This window comes from Hyaena hyaena, unplaced genomic scaffold (assembly GCF_003009895.1).
Source record: "Hyaena hyaena isolate Hyena2069 unplaced genomic scaffold, ASM300989v1 scaffold_334, whole genome shotgun sequence".
NCBI lineage: Eukaryota > Metazoa > Chordata > Mammalia > Carnivora > Hyaenidae > Hyaena > Hyaena hyaena.
Window position 1 is genome coordinate 192,763 of NW_024080967.1, and position 5,965 is coordinate 198,727.

Below are 5,965 nucleotides of genomic sequence, written 5' to 3' on the forward strand. Positions count from 1 at the left end.
AGCTGAATATAACACCTGCTGTGGTTGGATAAATGTTCTCTCCAAAATCTTTTGTCGCTATGACATTCATCCTACTACTGAATGTGTTGGTCAAGGACATAGGAACAGACGGGAGAGAACGTGAGTTGGTGCACAAATATCTGGATATCTGAAATCCAATTCAGAACTCAAGAATGTGGCTTACCTCCACTGGGCCCAAGGCCATGTTACACCTTGGCCCTATTCTGAAAGCCTTCTGGATTCTAAACTTGCCAGTTAGCCAGCCTTATCCGGTTATTTCTCTCCTAGTCTTCTCTGGCCCATTCTTATTGTTCCTGTGTCTGTCCACATGAACTGTTCTTCCTTACCTTAGCAGTATTTTAATCTTCAATAAACACATTCCTTTGTGATAAGCTTCTTCCACTAAGTCACACATGAATCCCATTCATTGCAGAGAGTATATTCATATATTCCTTCATTCATTCCATAAGTGTTTGCTGGCCTCCTGCTATGAACAAAGCACTGCCCTGGATATCGTGAGGAATACCAAAATGAATGAGACCTACCCATTCTTGGAGGAGCTTACCCCCAAGCAGAGAAGACACAGACTAAATGAACTGTTGTTTGATGTTGGGAGAAGAAAGAGAAAAGCAGTCTAAAAATCCATGCACTGTGGCAGCATGAGGAAAGGAGTGCTAGTTTCTAATCAGGGCAACCGGGAAGGCTTCGCAGAGCAAGTTTATTTGAGCGAGGCCTCAAAGAAGAGAAGGAAAGAGAGATTAAATTATTCTAGGAAAAGGGAAAATATGAGTAGAGGAACAGAGCCCATTTGGAGAACTGTGAGTGGTTTGCATAGGGCATGTGGATGGATATGTAACAGGACTTTAACCTGGAAAAGTTAAATTGAAGATTTCTTATGGCCATGAGTTATATACATTATTTTATTCAGATGAGGTAAATATAGCCCTAAAGTAAACTGAAAGGATACTAAATGAATATCTGATAAGTATATTGGGGGCAATTGTAGTTGGGACCATGCAAGGGGCTAGAAATAGAGCAGGAAGCATGGAAGAGGCTCTAGCCTTAAGGAGACTGACTGACTGATAAACAGGTAACTGCGATACAGTGCAGAGGTAGGAAATACAGAGTGCTAGCCAGTAGGGAGGTTACTGGGGCAGGAGAGGCATGACCCATGACAGAAGAGCTGGTGTGTCTTGTTCACACTCTATCTCTAGTGATAGGAAAGGGTCTGGTTCAGAGTAGATATATGGTAAATATTTTGATTGAACATGAAGTGACTATGAAGTTCCAGCTAATCTCAAATCATATGAATAAATAGGGAGAGCCGCTGAGATACTGTAAGAATGTAGCCTATCGAAAACTTTCAGAAATACAGATTAAGAGTGACTTTTTCATCCCAAGTTCTTTAATTTTCTATTTATCCACACACATTTACCCCTATAATTTGCTACACTTCATTGCTGCCATGGGTCCTGGCACAGGACTTGATACAAAGTAAGTACTCAATAAAAATGTATTAGATGAATGGATGGCAGGGTGGACTAATAAATGGATGGATAGGTAGATGGATAGATGAATGGATGGATGAAGAACTAAGGGAGTCATTCATCTACAAGAAGGTAGATATAATGGGGCACCTGGGTGGCTCAGTCAGTTGAGCATCCAATTGTTGATTTTGGCCCAAGTCATGATCTCATGGTTCATGAGATGGAGCTCTGCATCAGGCTCTGCACTGACAGCATGGAGCCTGCTTGGGATTCTCTCCCTGTCTTCTCTCTTTGTCCCTCCCTACCTTCTCAAAATAAATAAGTAAACTTTACTAAAAAAAGAAGCTAGGTATACTGAATAAACTCTGCATAATGTTAACCTCACTACATGTATTTTTCTGGTCCATAGAGATGACTGGGAAAAAGTCAAAATTTAAACAGTATTTTAAACAAAGATATACAAATGTTAATAACATAAAAAAATTAATGTAAATAATGTAGACCCTTGTCCAATAGTTACTGATCTCATCAAAAGAGCAAAAATGCAAATTCTATAACTTAAATACAACTCAATATATTATATGATAATTCCATTAATGAAGAGGCTTAAATAATTCAAGCACCATTAGGAAGGAATTTCCCACTAAAAATTAACTATTGAAACCATCCTAAGAATTTTTTTCTTTAAATACATGGTTTCTTTGTTAAAAACATCCACATATTCTCAAAGACATTAGTCTTATCCTCAAGCCCAGCATTTCAAGTGCAAAACTTAACTGTTATCAATATAAAGCATCTGCTTTGCACATATGTCAATTTTTTCAGAAGTTCTTCAAATATCATATTTTAATGATATCTAAGTTTGCCACATGCTCAGGACTTAGAAAGGCCAACAGTCAAATAATTTGCATGACATTCAATTAGACCTCTAAAAAGTCCTGGATTTCAATGATAATAATTATATTCATAATAATATATGCCATGTATTGACCTCTACGATATTTTATTTTAAGCTAACCACACAATAAATGTTAGTTCTAATATTTATGATTTGCAAACAGTCACAGTTGGCACTAAAAATACTTCCTCAGACCTTCCAAACTAGCCATGGCCCATGTATCCCAATAATCACAGTGTAAATTGGATGTAAACTGGAGAGCACTACAGGCTGGATTTCAAAAGTCTCCAAACTACATTCACTCTAACCCAGAAGTTACGAAAATAGGAACTTAACCTGAGAAAATAATTAAGGATAAGTTCAAATTTTTCTAAAAGGAAAAGTTCTTCTGGAGTTTTTATAGTAGCAGAATATCGAAAACAATTTTAAGTGTCCAACTACAGCCATGGAAAATTATGTTTTGTAAAAAAGAGTTACAGATGTTAAATATCATAGTCATGGTTTACAATTGAGTGGGGAAAGTATGTTATAAAATTTCATGTAAAATGGTCCAAATATGTGCATGCTTGTGTGTGTGCACGTGGTTGGGGTTCCTGCAAGGACATACTCCAAGGTGTCAAAGTGGCTATTCTAGGTAGTAGGACTGTCAAGGACTCCTATTTCCTCCTTTTTACTTATCTGCATTTTTCATTCTTTGCTTTAGCCATCTTGTCTTAAGAAAGATGCCCCGGGGTTATCACCTCCACATTTTACATCCCAGCAAATTCATAATGTGAGCTATTTTAAAAGTCCAAAATATTCATACCGTGAAAAATGACAATAGGCCCCTTCCATTCTTTGCATATTTTTCTTGGTCCCTCCCTCTTGTATTTGTAGTTGATTTGATGAGACTGGGTTGACTGAACTCTAAAATCGACCAATGCTCCAAAGCTTCACATACATGCACATACACACACACATAAGTGATTTATTCGATACATTATTTAATAAAATCATTTCTAACTAAAATTTTAACACAATTTAAAATATGTAACTATCAGGGACACCTGGGTGGCTCGGTCGGTTAAGCATCTGACTCTTGATTTGTTCCGCTCAGGTCATGATGTCACGGTTTGTGAGATTTGCTTAGGATTCTCTCTCTCTCTCTCCCTCTCTCTCTGCCCCTGCCCTCCTCAAGATAAAAAATAAAATATCTATCAGATTTTTTTATTTTTTTAAATGTTTTATTTATTTTTGATAAAGAGAGAGAGACAGCATGAGCAGAGGAGGGTCAGAGAAAGAGGGAGACACAGAGTCCGAAGACAGGCTCCAGGCTCTGAGCTGTCAGCACAGAGCCCAATACAGGGCTCAGATTCACCAACTGTGAGATCATGACTTGAGTCAAAGTCAGATACTCAACTGACTGAGCCACCCAGGCACCCCAAACTATCAGTTTTCAAGGTGACATTTTGCTACCTAAAATAAAAGAAAATCTAAGTTGTACCTTTCTAGGGGGGTTTGGTTTTGTTTTCTTTTCTTTTAGGCTCCCCTACTCAGGAAAGAATGCACCAAACATTTTCGCATTTCTTTCCTTTTCTTTTTTTTTTTTTTAATCAGCTGACAAAGACCCAGTTTACCAGCTTTTCATACATATTTGGAACAATTGCCAAAACTTATTAAGATGCCACTATTTGTGCACAACTAAATAACATCCTCAATTTATATTAAATGAGAGACATATTACCAGCAATGCATTAATATCTCTCATTACTAAATACAGAAAAAAACCTGAAATTAATTTTGAGGAAGATTCATTCTGGCAATATTAACTTCACAGCAGGCTGTTTATACTCAGCTCATGTTTCAAACACAACACAAAAGCAGGTCCACACTGGTGTTAGTGTAAGAAAGAGCCACAGTCACTTTGGATTGTGTTTAATAAACAAGCAAAGTGCATACAATTTTATTTTTTAAGTTTATTTATTTATTTTTGAGAGAGAGCAAGCAAGAGCAGGGGAGGGGCAGAGAGAGAGGGACAGAGAGAATCCCAAGCAGGCTCCACATTGTCACCACTGAGCCCAGTTCCAGGCTCCTAAACCATCAACTGTGAGATCATGACCTGAGCCAAAATCAAGAGTCTGATGCTTTAACCCACTGAACCACCCAGGCACCCCACAACAATTTTAAAGATTAAAAAAAAAAAAAAATGGCCCTATAATGATGCTCCAGCCAAATTAACTCAGAAGTCTATAATAAATTGGGCTTCGATGAGCTGTGTATAAATAAAGGTACAGTTATCCTGAAAGCCAAGTTCCTCCGAAATCCTCAAAAACAAAAACAGAAAATTCTTGTTAATTCTCAAATGGTGCTGGGTATATAGTCCCCTTTCTGTTACATGCACGTACTTAATCACTTGTTATCTTAGCGTAGCAGCCACTCCTTATCATTTATCATTAAGGACTTTATCTGAACATCTTCAACTTCTACTCTTTCTTGACCACTCTCGGCAATTCTCTTTGTAGCAATTTTTCTGCCATTAATAATTTTAGTACAAGGTGTTGCAGATTTGAGGTTACCCACCCCAGTACCACCAAAGGCCATGGAAGAAAATGAAATGAACCCTCCCCCACCCCACCTGGTAACCTGATGAACCGAAGGAAGTAAATCCTGTATCAATAAAGAAAATCCTTCTCTGAAAGATGGAAATCGACTGAAGGCAGAGGAAAACAACCTTTGCTTCAGCTCCTGCTTCTGCAAGGAGCCCTTTGACTCTCCCCTCACCAAAAAGAAGGCCCCCAAATGGGTCTTTGAAAAAGCCGAATGAAAATAGGTCCCTTTAGCCAAAAAATTCCTGAAGACCTGGTTTGGGTTGTGGAAGGTGAAGCCAAACTCAAAGAGACTGTGAAAATGACCTCCAGCTCCACCTAATCCTTCTTTGCCCTATTGATCATTGATGTCCTGCAGCTGATAACACTTCAGCTACTTGTTTGGGTTTTCCCTCCACTTCCTGTTTATTTTCAGTAGTTTTATCAGGATGCCACTTCCGTGCCAGTGTCCTATATACCCTTTTAATATCCTCGACTGATCCATGACTCTGTCAGCCTAGAACTTCAGAGTGACCCGCCAGGCCAACATGCTGTGGACTAAGTCTGAGAGCAGAAAGGGCTTGAGGAAAGGGCTCACGGGGCTGTGAGAAGGGGGGTGCAGGAGCCAAGGGGGAGTGAGGGGGAGAGCCCAGGAGCCGTGATGGGGGAGGGGGAGCGTGTAGGAGCTGAAGGGGTGGGGCAAGATTCACAAAGGGGCGGGGATGGTGCAGGAGCCACGCTGCAGGGACAGGAGCCACGGGGGAGGGGGGGGGGTGCCAGGGCATGACTGGAGGCTCCCGCCCCGGAAGCTGACCGCGCCTGCGGCAGCTTCTTGAGCTTTCTGTTCTCTACCTTCACCTACAAACAACAGGTAAGTAAGTTGTAACTTTCTTATTCATCCCATTCCAAAGAAATAGATGCTGGTCCAGTGAGCCCACATAGAACTCCACTTTTGGGTTCAAACTTTTCAAGTAAAGACTTTCGTACGTGTCTGTCCCATCATCTTTTTTTGGTTT

The 5,965-nt window shown here is 39.8% G+C and overlaps 1 pseudogene; it reads right to left on the reverse strand.

Moving 5' to 3' along the window:
- Positions 1-4,773: 4,773 nt before the first annotated feature.
- LOC120243254 lies at positions 4,774-5,734 on the reverse strand (annotated as a pseudogene).
- Between the last annotated feature and the right edge of the window lie 231 nt (positions 5,735-5,965).